Source organism: Cherax quadricarinatus, chromosome 32, assembly GCF_038502225.1.
Source record: "Cherax quadricarinatus isolate ZL_2023a chromosome 32, ASM3850222v1, whole genome shotgun sequence".
NCBI lineage: Eukaryota > Metazoa > Arthropoda > Malacostraca > Decapoda > Parastacidae > Cherax > Cherax quadricarinatus.
Window position 1 is genome coordinate 29,733,765 of NC_091323.1, and position 14,935 is coordinate 29,748,699.

Genomic DNA, 14,935 nt, shown 5'->3' on the forward strand with positions numbered 1-14,935 from the left:
AATGGCATGAGAATGAGAGTGAAAGTGGTCAAGAAAAAGAGTGGGAAGCGACTGTAGACAGTTGGGCTTTCGAGCAAGGGAGGGAGAAAGAACACTCGAACAGCTGGAACTTCCCAGGGGGGTAGGGAAAAGTGAGATGCTACATGTACATAGAAAGGTGGTAGTTGAAGAGAAGACAAGAGTGAATGAAGGCGAAGAGAGAAGGGACGGAGTAAACTGGGGCGGCGAACAAATAATGTCTACTAATATCAGTGACCATTCTATAAATGGAAGGATTGCGGAGATCATGAGAGCGTACATAGTAGCGCAGGCAATGGGCATCACGGCGATCAGACAAGGATGGAACATTTGCTTCTGTATAGAGGCTCTCAACAGGGGAAGAGCGAAAAGCACCAAGGCACAAACGTAAGCCTTGGTGATGGATAGAGTTAAGGCTAGAGAGAGTAGCAGGAGAGGCCGCGGAATAAATCTGGTCACCATAATAGAGTTTCGATAAAACGAGGGCTGAATGTAGGCGAAGCAGAGTTCGACGATCAGCTCCCCAGGAAAGATGAGCAAGGGTTTTAAGAAGGTTTAGCCGGCTGTGACAAGTTGCCTTCAGAGAGGTAATGTGAGGTTTCCAGGTTAACCGACGGTCAAAGAAGGCCTAGAAACCTGACTATCACGTTCGGGGATACGGGAGCCATAGAGATACAAAGGATGATCGGAGATAACAGAGCATCTAGTGAAAGTAATTTGGTGAGTTTTGGTACTTGAAAATTTAAACCCATGTGTGGTGGCCCAAGTGGAAACACGGTCGACCGCATGCTGGAGAGAAACTGCAATAAGGTGAGTCAGCGCCTGCACAAGCAATAGCGAAGTCATCAACATAGTGATGACCAAATATTGGGTGGAAGAACAGAGGCCAAATCATTTATAGCAAGGAGAAAAAGTGTTGTGCTTAGAACACATCCCTGAGGGACACCTTCAGCTTGGACGAAGTCCGGGGAAAGAACATTATTAACTCTAACACGGAAATGTCTGTCAGTTAAAAAGTTCTTAAGGAAGGATGGTAGATTGCCTCGGAGGCCTAAGGAATGGGCCTGGGCCAAAATATTTTACCTCCAAGTTGTGTCGTATGCCTTCTCAAGGTCAAAAAATATGGCAATAACTGAGTGATTATTCGCAAAGGCATTACGAACATGCGTATCTAAGCGTAGTAAGGGGTCTATGGTAGAACGACCCTTACGAAAGCCATATTGACTAGCGGAGAGACTGTTGTGAGTCTCTAAATACCACATTAAACGTCGATTTACGAGGCGTTCCATCACTTTGCAAACTGCACTAGTAAGAGCGGTGGGGCGATAGTGGGAGGCATCATGTCCTGTAGTACCCGGTTTGCGGAAAGGGAGAACAATGGCAGATTTCCACAGCTGGGGAAGAACTCCTTGTGCCCAAATAAGATTGAAGAGGTGTAAGAGGACTACAAGGGCTGACCGATGTAAATGTAACATACGAATATGAATGTCATCAGGCCCAGCTGCCGATGATCGGCAAGCTGAGAGCGTTGCCTCCAGTTCTTGAAGTGTAAAAGGCACATTATACTGTTCTTCTCCGAGAGAAGAAAAGTCCAAGGGTACTAACTCTCTGGCAGACTTTGAGGAAAGAAACGAGGGGCATAGATGGAGCCCTCGGGAAATACGGACCAGATGTGTGCCAAGTTCAATGGCAACGTCGAGAGGGTTTGCTATATCAACACCAGTGACCCGTAGAACAGGAGCCGGGTCAGGAGAGTATTTACCACTCAATTTCCTCACTTTTTTCCAGACTGCACTCATAGAAGAAGCAGAGGTGATGGTGGAAACATAGTCTCGCCAACAAGTGCGTTTAGCTTCACGGATGACACAGCGAGCGATCGCACGCTTCTGCTTAAAATCAACAAGTCTCTCAGCGGTTCTATTGTACCGGTACCTGCCCCATGCAGCACGTTTCAAACGTACTGCACGAGCACAAGCAGGAGACCACCAAGGCACGCACTTCTGAGAATGCCTGCCTGAGGTTTGGGGTATAGAATGAGAAGCTGCGGTATAAACTGATGTCGAGAAGATGTGTAGGAGCTCATCAATGGAGGATGAAGAAGGAACCTCACTAAAAGCAGTGAGGTGTGAGTAAAGATGCCAATTTGCCCGATCAAATTGCCAGCGAGGGCTACGGAAAGGTGGTGAATAGGAAGGAGAAGTAAGAATGATCGGAAAATGATCGCTGTCATGTAAGTCTGGTAGAACAGACCAGGTGAAGTCTAGTGCATTGGAGGAAGAGCAGACTGATAGATCGATGCAAGAGAGAGTATGAGTACGAGGATCAAAATGGGTGGGAGTACCCGTATTTAAAACATGGAGGGGGTGAGAGGCAAGAAAAGCCTCCAACTGAATGCCACGTGAGTCACAATGAGACCCCCCCCCCCAGAGGAAATGGTGGGCATTAAAATCACCAAGTAACAGAAGTGGTGGTGGTAAGGATGAAACAAGAAAGGCAAAGTCTGGGATAGAAAATGCTCGAGAAGGAGAGAGATATAAAGAACATATTGTAAACCACTTATTCAAGTGGATACGGGCTGCAGTGTAATGCAGCGAGGTATGGACAAATAGTTGACAGTACGGAATATCATTGCGTAGAAGAAGGGCACTTTCATTAAAGGTCCCATCTGAGAAAGGATCCGAAGAATACAATAAATTATAGCCTGAGATAGGTTGGAAAACAGCCGAGTGTAATTTTGGTTCTTGTAAGCAAGCACCAACAGGGGAAAACCTGGAAAGCGACATCTGAAGCTCACCCCGATTACCCCTGAGGCCGCGGATATTCCACTGTAAATAGGCCATGATTGGCGATGAAGAAAATATCAGGAATCTGTAGGTAAAGGCACCTACGGACTAGAGGGGTTAGAAAAGTCAACGTGTGGTGGCATTGGAAGATGTTCAAGTAGCGAAGGAACGGAGCGTTGCGAAGAATGGGGTTGTGAAGATGGAGGAGAGGGAAGAGAAGGAACAGGAAGTGAATCAGTGTCCATTGAAGGTTTAGTCTCTGCAATATATTCTGAAATGGCTTCAAGTGTTTCTGAATTCAAAGATGTATGGGAGACCATATTGGAGATAGGAGGAGGAGGGTGAGTAAAGATTGGGACAGTAATGGACTGTACCAAAGTAGAGGGGGAGGGAAAAGTGTAAGGGACTGGAGATGAAGTGTGGGGGGGGACAGAAGAGGCAGAAACCTGGGAGGTGACAGAAGAGGGAGAAACTTGGGAGGGGACGGGGGTGGAAGGCATAGTACGAGGAGGAGGGTGAATCTCCACACTTGTAATAGAGCCAGAGAGAGGGGAAGAACTAGGTACAGAGACTGGAAAGGTAAAGTGTGGAGGTGGAAGAAGGGAAGGAAGGGGCAAAGAAGATTTGAGCAATGTGGATTTTTTGGACTTCTGAGTAGAGGGGCGATTGGTATTAGGTGTCGTACGAGGTCTTGTCGATACTGGGGCTTGTGAGGAAGGACGCGAAGATGTGAGAACAGACTGAGTTGTAGTCGGGACGTCAGAGCCAAGGACAGCAAAAGGATTAGATGCCGTAGTGGCTATGGGAGGGGTAACAACAGAGGAGGCTGCAGAAGATGGGACCCCAGAAGTGGGGGGACGTTTGGAAACACGAGAATAAGAAACACGGGGTAGTCTCCCTTGGAGGCGGAGATGAGTAACTGCCATAGCATAAGGGAGACCTTCTGCCTCTTTGAGGCAACGGATTTCACGTTCATTTAAGTAGACCTGGCAACGGCGGGAGTACGAAGGGTGAGCTTCATTACAATTAAGGCAAGATGGAGGTTGACTGCAAGATGTATTAGAATGGTAGTCGGCACCACAGACTGGGCATTCGGCCATAGATCTGGAATATTTCGCTGGGTGACCAAAACGCCAACAATTTCTACATTGTTGCGGTGTAGGTATCACCTTTCGAACTTGTAACCGATGTCCCGCGACATATACAGAGGACGGGAGTTCTCGGCTGTCAAAAGTTAAACGAGCCACATTGCAAGGGTAACGTCTCCGCCCCCAGGCAGGAAGGACATAAGTGTCTACTTTGAGGATTGGGAGATCCTGGAGTTCCAGCTGTTCAAAAATGTCATTGCCACATGACTGGAAATTCTGTTGGACTATGGTATGGGGCAGAATGACAGTACCACTACAAGAATTGAGAGAAAGATGTTTTTCAATAGTGATAGTAGTAGTATCGATATTCGAAAGGAGAGAAAGATCATGAGCTTGGGTAGCATTCTGGACAGTGACGATGCGCGTACCGCTCTTGAGAGCGTGAAATGAAATATCTCTGCCAACATGACGCAGGAGTGCTTTGGCAATACTATGGTCAGAAAGGTAGGCAGAAGAAGAAGTTGGTCTTAAAGTAAAGAATTTAGTCCATTGTGTGGTCCGAAACTGAGCGTGGAGAGGGAGTGCTTGACGTGTCGGTCTTTTCCGAGTAGAATGGGAAGGTAACAACGGAGCATCATCAGGAGATTGACATTGGCGTTTAGGAGTAGGACCGGAGTTGGTCCGGCATGAAATGGGTGGGCGATTCGAAAATTGCCGTACCGTAGAGGGAGAAGCTGGAAGCATAGTCAAAGGAGAGCGGAGTTCAGACAAATCGAAGGAGTCAGTCGAAGCCCCGGTACTTGAAGCGGGTGAGGAAACAGCACCAGCAAGAGGTACAGGGGCATCAGGAGTGTCCGAAGAGTGGTCTAAACACAAGGCAGGGTCAGAATGGGGTGCGGTATCAAGAAGGGGCCCGGGGGTAGTGGTTTCATGGACTAGGGCTGCCATGGTTAGGTTACTCGTTTGCTTTTTGTTTTTAAGAAAAAAAAAGAAAAGAAAAGAAAATAAAAATAAAAAAAAAGAATAAAAAAAGGGGGGAGCGGGGAGGAATAGTTCCCAGGAGGAATGAAAGGGCCGGAAATCTCCCTCCGCGCCCAAGAGGACCTCAACACCGCTAGTAGCGCAGATGCAGCATGGAACCCGTGCCATACCCTACCCTTCATGCCAGTAAACCAGCAATCCGGGATAGCAACCTCACATCTGCCGAGCTACCTCGGTGGACAAAAGAGAGGGCGGCCGGATATCCGCCACAAAGCATACCTCCTTCGGCCACCACCCCCGGAATCCGAAAGGTGGCTTCCAGAGATACACCCGTCGCCCAAAAGACACCCCAAACTACTCCGGGATACCGGAGAGGGATCGGGACATCCCCAGGCAATCCAGATTCCACGGCAAACTACGCCACCGCCAAGAACCTCAACGGAATGGGATGGACCCCGGTGTCCTTTCCCCTACCTAGGAACTAGCGCGCCTGTGGGAGAAATCCCGAAGGCCAAAAAGAGGAAGGGCAAAAGGGAGGGGTGAGGAGGAGGAGGAGGAATGGAAAAAGGGGAGGATGGGGAGGATGGGATAGGGGAGGGGAGAATGGGGGGTAATTAGGTTCGGTCTGAGGAAGAAGACCGACAGGGCTAATTCCTCAGACCAAGAGCCTCTTCACCACGCCAAGGAGCCCCCCTTGAAGAGGCACCAAGGCATAAATGTAATCCTTGGTGATGAATGGGGTTAAGGCTAGAGAGAGTAGCAGGAGATGCCGCTGAATAGATCTGGTCACCATAATAAAGTTTCGATAAAATAAGGGTGGAATGTAGGCGAAGGAGGGTTCGACGATCAGCTCCCCACGAAAGATGAGCAAGGGTTTTAAGAAGGTTCAGCCGGCTGTGACACATTGCCTTCAGAGAGGTAATGTGAGGTTTCCAGGATAACCTATGATCAAAGAGGAGGCCCAGAAACTTGACTGTATCACGTTCAGGGATACGGGAGCCATAGAGGTACAAAGGATGATCGGAGATGACAGAGCGTCTGGTGAAAGTGATTTGGTGGGTTTTAGTGCTGAAAAATTTAAACCCACGTGTGGTGGCCCAATTGGAAACACGGTCGACTGCATGTTGGAGAGAAACTGTAAGGAGGTGACAGTCAGCGCCTGCACAGGCAATAGCGAAGTCATCAACATAGTGATGACCAAATATTTGATGGAAGACTAGAGGCCAAATCATTAATAGCAAGGAGAAAGTGTTGTGCTCAGGACACCTTCAGCTTGGATAAAGTCCGGGGAGAGCACATTATTAACCCGAACACGGAAATGCCTGTCAGTTAAAAAGTTCTTAAGGAAGGATGGTAGATTGCCTCGAAGGCCTAAGGAGTGGGCTTGGGCTAAAATATACCTCCAAGTTGTCATATGCCTTCTCAAGGTCAAAAAATATGGCAATAACTGAGTGGTTATTCGCAAAGGCATTACGAACATACGTATCCAAGCGTAGTAAGGGGTCTATGGTAGAACGTCCCTTACGAAAGCCATATTGACGAGTGGAGACAGTTGTGTGTCTTTAAATACCACACTAAACGTCTATTTACTAGGCGTTCCATTACTTTGCAAACTGCACTGGTAAGAGCAATGGGACGATAGTGGGAGGTTTCATGTCCCGTAGTGCCTGGTTTGCGGAAAGGGAGAACAATGGCTGATTTCCACAGCTGTGGAAGAACTCCTTGTGACCAAATAAGATTGTAAAGGCGTAATAGGACTGCAAGGGCTGACTGATGTAAATGTTGTAGCATACGAATATGAATGTCGTCGGGCCCAGCTGCCGATTTAACCCGTAAATGGTCAAAGCAGATCTACGTTCACATGTGTAGTGCTACAAAAGTAGAAGTTTTTTTTTTTTACTTTCAAATGTGAATAAACAAATCTACTTTTTTACATACTTTCAAATGTTGAAAAAATGTATATATACGTTAGGACTTTATGGGTTAATTGCCATTGTACCTTGGGTATATCTGAATGTAGTCTCTCAGGACTTTAAATTTATGCTGTTTTTACTATTTAGCCATCCAAAAGAAAATTAGTCTAAGTGACCTTGTAGGGTAGATTCTGTCTGCCATAGAAATTCCTAGGCTAGGGGTCCTGGCTCAAAGGCACTGATCTTTTTTTTTTTACCTTGCCTTGCTATGTGATGGCTCTTAATTGCTAGCAGTGTAACAATTAGTTCTCATGGCTTTTTTTTTGGGAGGGGGGGGATACCTTTTATATTAGCACTATTGATATTCTACCCCTAAATTACAGTTCTTGCCCATTAACAGATATTTTGATACTGCTGATATATTCTTGGCTGGAACCAGTTTAAGAAATTTTCATGAACGGTTACAAATTAAGATGGCCATTCACAATTTACCAAGAATGGATTGAGAGTACTTGGTAGCTGAGATGCTAATGTTTTACTTTGCAAATGCCAAACCTGTAAGTCCTGCAGCACTTTGACTTCTGCACGAGCCGTAGGGTTTAATGCTGGACTAAAATAGGGAGGAATGGATGGTTATGCAAAAGATAGCTTTGATCCTTAGTATATCATTGGTGTTTGGTGCTAGAAAGTACTGGTATACCATCCAGTTAAAGCTACAGTGGACCCTCAGGTAATGCCTGTAATCCGTTCCAGAGAGCTAGCCTTTAGCCGAATTGATTTTCCCCATGAGAAGGTAATGGAAATCAAATTAATCTGTTCAAAACACCTATTTCCCTACACAAAAAACAATGATACATGCACAATAAACAATACTAATATGACACTTGTGTGATGAGATGGGAGAAAATGGTGTACAAGTGTTTGGAAGGGGAATCCCCTTCCATGAAGACTTAGGTAACTGGTCATTTTCTGGGGTTACCTCTCATCTTCGTTTGTTTAATGCCACTGGGAATAACTAGTCGCTGCTGTATAGCCCTTGTGGCTTAGCGTTTCTTTTTGATAATAATAATAATAGTAACTAGTCGCTGGACCCGTGTCGGACAAAATTAGTCCAGGGAGCTTTCTTGTCCCTTTAAGATTTCCCTAAAATGGTACATGTTGCCAATACAGCTTGCAACAGCTGTCGGGATATTCATCCATAAATACTTGCAACTTTGTCCACGTTGTACGCATTTCTTTAATCTTTGAAGGCGGTTTCCTTTCTCTTCCTCTGAAGCACATTCCTGAGCTGTGATCTGTTGCAGCACTGTAGTGGTTAGCTCTTCTTTGTCCTCCTCCAACGCTTCCACATCGTCGCCACTAACCTCCAATGCCACAACAGATCCCACAGCTGGCAGTCTCCTGAGGGTTAGCCCCCAAACCCTTCAAAATCCCTTTTTGTACACTGTGGCCACAATCTTCTCCAAGCAGAGTTCAAAGTCCTGAGTCACTCCCTCCCAAGCCTTGCCTATGAAGTTTATACAAATGAGTATACTGAAGTGATCTTTCCAGAACTCTTAGGGTCAATTCAGTGTGAGGTCACTTGAAACTGCTTTTGTGTACAGTTTTTTGAAGTTTGAAATGACATGCTGGTCCATGGGCTGGAGGAGAGGAGTGGTATTAGGAGGCAAAAAACTTTTGAAGCTAGACTCCACTGCAATTTGCTCTTGAAAGTCGAGGACGAGCATGAGCATTGTCCATTACCAGCAGGCACTCGAGTGACAACTTATTTTCCAGGATGTACTTTTTCAGTGGGGCCAAACATGTCATGGAACAAGTCAAGAAAAATGTCCCTAGTGACCCATGCCTTACCGTTTGCTCTCCATCATGTACAATTTAATCTCGACATTGTTTTTCTTTAAAACGCTGGGAGTTTGAGTGATACAAGAGTAAAGGCTTCACTTTGCAATTCCCACTAGCATTACTACAAAACAGGCTTGTCTTTCATAGGCTTGTCCTGGGAGTGCTTTTTCCTCCCGAGTAATGTAGGTCCTGTTTGGCATTTTCTTCCAAAACAGGCCTGTTTTGTCACAATTGAACACTTGCTGGAGTTTTAATTTTTCAGTGTATGTACTCCTTAGTCGTGCACATATTTTTCAGATGCTTTTGTCAACTGGCAGCCTCGCCATGCCTTATCACACTGTATGCACTACAATTCTTAACTCGAACCAGCCTTTGCTGGCCTTAAATTCATCAACAGCAGCACTACTTGGAGGCATTTTCTTGAGATCTGCATGCAATTGCCTTGCCTTTTCACACATTACTGACCAAGAACACTCTCCTCATAATTTTCTCGTTTATCCACACCAATGACAGCCTCCCCACATCTTTGAGTATGTGCGATCTGTTTTGTAAGCATACATGCACCTTTTGCAACAATACCTTCCTTGATTGCCTTTTTGTTGGCCAAGATAGTAGTGATGGTTTATTATATTATAATCAAAAAGAAGCGCTAAACCACAAGGGCTATACAACGCTTAGTGATGGTTGAATGGGGTTTATATAACCTTTCCATCTCCGAGATACGCACACCACTCGTACTTTGCAGTTCTCTCTAATTCGATAGTACACCTCGCCATTTTTACCACATTATTATAATCAAAAAGAAGTGCTAAGCCACAAGGACTATACAGCGCTGCAGGGCAGGAAGGAAGCGAGGGCATCAGGTGGCAAAAGGGAGATGGATGAGTAATAGGTTACGGATAACAGCGGGGCAGTGGATGGTGAAAGGGTAAAGAGCAGCAAGAGACTGAACTAGAAAGGGCTGAGGGAAGTGCGAAAAGTATCATCAGAGTTTGTGGAGTAAATCATTCGTTGTCAAGAAGTCAATGAGAGAGTCAGGATTAAAGGAGGGTCCATCAGCAAGAAGGGAAGGTAAAGAGAGAGTAGTAGAACGAAGACGACGTTGGAGGTAAATTCTGCGTGCTCGTTGATAGAGAGGGCAGTCTAACAGAATGTGGCTAATCGATACTGGAACTTGACACTGCTCACAGAGAGGAACAGGGTGCCTCTCCATGAGATACCCATGAGTAAGACGAGTGTGACCAATGCGAAGGCGGGAGAGAGTGGTCTCCCAACCTCGGCACTGATAAGAAGACGGCCAGTAACCTATGCTCGGTTTAATAGAATGAAGTTTGTTACCGAGCAGAGTTGACCAACGTTGTTGCCAACGGGTGCGAAGGTGGGTAGCTATTGCAGCAAAATAGTCAGGGTTAGCACTAGAAGCTTTCTTGGGGCCCATAGTAGCTTATTTAGTTACAAGCACTAAAAACTCTGGAATACAAAATATATCGCATGTACGCATGGAATCTTCCTCACTGGCTGTCCACGGAGCGACTGGCCAGGCCACGCAGACACATTCAGGACAAAAGCCGTTAACGGTTATTTGGCGTTTGCCGAGCCAATATTTTTATGCCAAAGCGAGCCGTTAGCCAATTTTGGTGCTAACCGATGAAGCCTTTACCCAAGGATCCACTGTATTTCTATGAAAGGCGCTTTCTCTTCCCTGTGACAACTTAGCCCCTCAAGGGAGGTTCCTTGACACTGGTGAGGGGCTCTTGATCTAGGGGTTTAGCACTTTTTTGATTATAATAATATTGATCTAGGGAATTGGATCTGTACTTGTTCCCTGAATTGTCTGAATACCTTCCATACCCCCCCCTCCCCAGGTGCTGTATAATCCCTAAGGGTTTAGTACTCCCCCCCCCTAATGATTATAATAAACAAGGTTGGTGCTTTTTCTGGGTACTGTATGACCTGTATGGGTTTAGTATTCCTGTAACATGTAAAGCTAGTCAGCCTACTTAAATTGTAGAGGCCTTAAGGACAGTGCTGCCTGGTGTTCTTACAGCTTTCCATGCAGGCAGTATCCTGGTGGTGACATTTAGCACTAAATACTGTAAGAATAATCTTGCAGTAGCACAGAGGGAAGGGTGGGGAACTGGGCCTACCAAGATCTTTCTATATATGCATTTTTCAGGTAATGTTTTATAGAGGTACTTGGATCCACCTGGAATCTTGCCATAAGCACCTGCCACCACCCCTCAAAGGTACCTAGATGCAGGTTAAATCAAACAATTAGACCTATCCTCCCTGATCTCTTTCTACCTCTGCACCCCTTGCCCTAATAATCCCCCTCCCTCTTGCTACCCAATACCCCTGCACCCTTTCCTGCTACACTGTATGACCCTTGTAGGTTTAAACTTTTTTTTTATAATATCCTCCCTGATTGCCTTCTCCCACAGAAGTAGGGTACCCCCCCCAAACTAAAAAAAAATCAAAAACATTTCTTCCCAGAGGTGTGCAGATATTCTTCACTCCCTCCTTCAGAGTGCAGGCACTAACTCCCACCTCCACTGCAGCCTGCATCTACTTGAACAAGTGGTATCTTTCTCAAGCATAATCTATTCCAGATGTTGCATTTTTGGTTTCTTCCTTACTGCCACCTCTTCTCTTAAGTAATTTTAATGCTCATAATTTCCTGTGTGTGTGTTTGGGGGGGGGGGGCACTCGCTATGGTTTTTCTTGCTTCTCTTCCTCTTAATGTTTTAAATATAGTACATGTACTCTGCCCATTCTGATCCTTGCACTCTATTGCATTGGCCTCCGTTTGCTCTTGGTCTGTGCTCTCAGATCTAGACAACAGCGATCATTTTCCTATTCTCCTTGCTTGTATTCTCACCCATGTTGGCAGTCTGAACAGGTGAATTGGTACCTTTACCCATGTCAGTTTTTACTGAGGAGCTTTCTTTGTCCTCCACTGATGAGCTATTACAACTATTTTTTATCTCTATTTTAACCATGGCTGCACATTCAATCCCTTAAACCTTGTAGACACTCAGAAATGTTTGCCTTGGTGGTCTCTTGCTCATGTAGTACATCTGAAATGTGCTGCATGGGGTAGATAGTTACAACAGGACCACGACTCCTCGATTTTAAGCGGGCAAGAGCAGTTGCCAGTCATATCCATGAAGCTAATTGCAATTGTTTGTGGGATTGTTTCTAGCTACTTCAGCTTCCCGAGTGCAGTTTGGGAAAAGGTATGGAAACTGAGTGGCAAGTACTCTCCAGACCTAGCTCCTGTTCTTGGTTTGCCGGTGTCAGCACTGCAAGACCTTGAAGTTGCCACAGATTGGAAATCTTGTCTGTGTCTGTTGGACTCCATCTTTGCCCCTCATTTTCTTTCCTCTAAGTCTTCAAGAGTTACTGCCTTTATACTTTCCCTTTAGCAGTCGTAATGTGTCTTAAGGGAGTAGACACTTTCTGCGTGCTGATCAGCAGCAGCAGGGCCTGATGGTATTCATATTTGTATGCTTCAGCATCAGTCAGCCCTTGCAGTTCTCTCTTGTCTTTTTAATCTTATTTGGTCGCAAGGGGCTCTTCCCCAGCTGTGGAAAACTGCTGCTGCTCTTTTCATAAACCAGGTATTTCGGGCCATGATGACTCTCGCTATCATCCCATTGCTCTTACCAGTGCAGTTTGCAAGTTCAAAGAATGTCTCTTTATAGTCAATTTGGTTTCCATAAGGGTTGCTCCATTATTGACCCCTTACTTTGCTTAGATATTTATGTTCACAATGCCTTTGCTAGTAACCACTCGATTATTGCAGTCTTTTTTTTTTTATCTCGAAAAGGAATACAACATTACTTGGAGATACATGTAACATCTTGGCCCAAATTCACTCCTTAGGCCTCAGAGGCAATCTGCCACTTTGTCTTATCTGAGACACATGTGTGTTCAGGTTAATAATTCACTTTCCCTGGACTTTGTCCAAGCTGAAGGTGTCCTTCAGGGATGTGTACTTAAGAACATAAGAACATAAGAAAGGAGGAACACTGCAGCAGGCCTGTTGGCCCATACTAGGCAGGTCCTTTACAATTCATCCCACTAACAAAACATTTGCCCAACCCAATTTTCAATGCTACCCAAGAAATAAGCTCTGGTATGAAAGTCCCTCTCAAATCCAACCCTTCCCACTCATGTACTTATCCAACCTAAATTTGAAACTACCCAAAGTCCTAGCCTCAATAACCCAACTAGGTAGACTGTTACACTCATCAACTACCCTATTTCCAAACCAATACTTTCCTATGTCCTTTCTAAATTTAAACTTATCCAATTTAAATCCATTACTGCGGGTTCTCTCTTGGAGAGATATCCTCAAGACCTTGTTAATATCCCCTTTATTAATACCCATCTTCCACTTATACACTTCGATCAGGTCTCCCCTCATTCTTCGTCTAACAAGTGAATGTAACTTAAGAGTCTTCAATCTTTCTTCATAAGGAAGATTTCTAATGCTATGTATTAATTTAGTCATCCTACGCTGAATGTTTTCTAACGAATTTATATCCATTCTGTAATATGGAGACCAGAATTGAGCTGCATAATCTAGGTGAGGCCTTACTAATGATGTATAAAGCTGCAGTATGACCTCTGGACTTCTGTTGCTTACACTTCTTGATATAAATCCCAGTAATCTATTTGCCTTATTACGTACGCTCAGGCATTGCTGTCTTGGTTTAAGGTTGCTGCTTACCATAACCCCCAAGTCCTTTTCGCAATCTGTATGGCTAAGTTCTACATTATTTAACTTATAAGTGCTAGGGTTATGGACACTCCCAAGCTTCAGAACCTTGCATTTATCTACATTGAACTGCATCTGCCACTTTTCTGACCAAGAATAGAGTTCGTCTAAATCCTCCTGAAGTTCCCTAACATCTACGTTTGAATCAATTATCCTACCTATCTTTGTGTCATCGGCGAATTTGCTCATATCACTAGTAATTCCTTCATCAAGATCATTGATATATATTATAAACAACAACGGGCCCAAGACTGATCCCTGTGGAACGCCACTTGTTACTGAACCCCACTCGGATTTAACCCCATGCTTCCTGTCTGTGAGCCATGATTCGATCCATGAGAGCACTTTTCCCCCAATGCCATGAGCTGCTACTTTCTTTAACAGTCTGGTGCGGAACTCTATCAAAAGCCTTATTAAAATCTAAGTAAATGATATCAAATTCTTTATCGTGGTGAACAGCCTCAAAAGCTTTACTGGAGAAAGTTAATAAATTAGTTAGACAAGACCGGCCTCTTGTGAATCCATGCTGAGTATCATTAATCAAGTTATGCTTATCGAGATGGCTTCTTATAATCTCAGCTATAATTGACTCTAGTAATTTGCCTACAATTGAGGTCAGGCTTATTGGGCGGTAATTTGACGGTAACGACTTGTCCCCTGTTTTAAAAATAGGAATTACATTAGCCATCTTCCACATATCAGACACTACACCTGTTTGAAGAGATAAATTAAAAATATTAGTTAATGGTTCACAGAGTTCCATTTTGCATTCCTTAAGAACCCTTGAAAAAACCTCATCAGGACCTGGTGACTTATTTTGCTTCAGTCGGTCTATCTGCTTCACAACCATTTCACTAGTGACTGTGATGTTACATAATTTATCTTCTTCTGGCCCACTATAAAAATTAATTACTGGAATATTATTAGTGTTTTCCTGTGTAAAAACCGAGAGAAAATAATAATTTAAAATCGAGCACATTTCATTCTCTTTGTCAGTAAGATGCCCATAGTTATTTTTAAGGGGACCTATCTTATCTCTGACTTTTGTTCTATATACCTGGAAAAAACTTTTTGGGTTAGTTTTAGAATCCCTAGCAACTTTAATTTCATAGTCCCTTTTAGCTTTTCTTATCCCCTTTTTAATGTCCCTCTTAATATCAATATACTGATTCATAAGATGACCCTCACCTCTTTTGATATGCCTATAAATTCCTTTCTTATGCCCTAGTAGATATTTCAGCCTATTATTCATCCATTTTGGGTCATTTCTATTTGATCTAATTTCTTTATAAGGGATAAACGTTCTTTGAGCAGCATGTATGGTGTTCAGAAAACTGTCATATTGATAGCTCTCTTCGTTACCCCCAGTCAACAGATGATAAGTGTTCTCTAAGCCCATCGTAATCTGCTAAGCGAAAATCTGGGACCGTTACTGAGTTATCCCTACTATCATACTTCCATTCAATGCTAAATGTAATTGATTTGTGGTCACTAGCACCCAGTTCCTCTGAAACTTCTAAATTATTA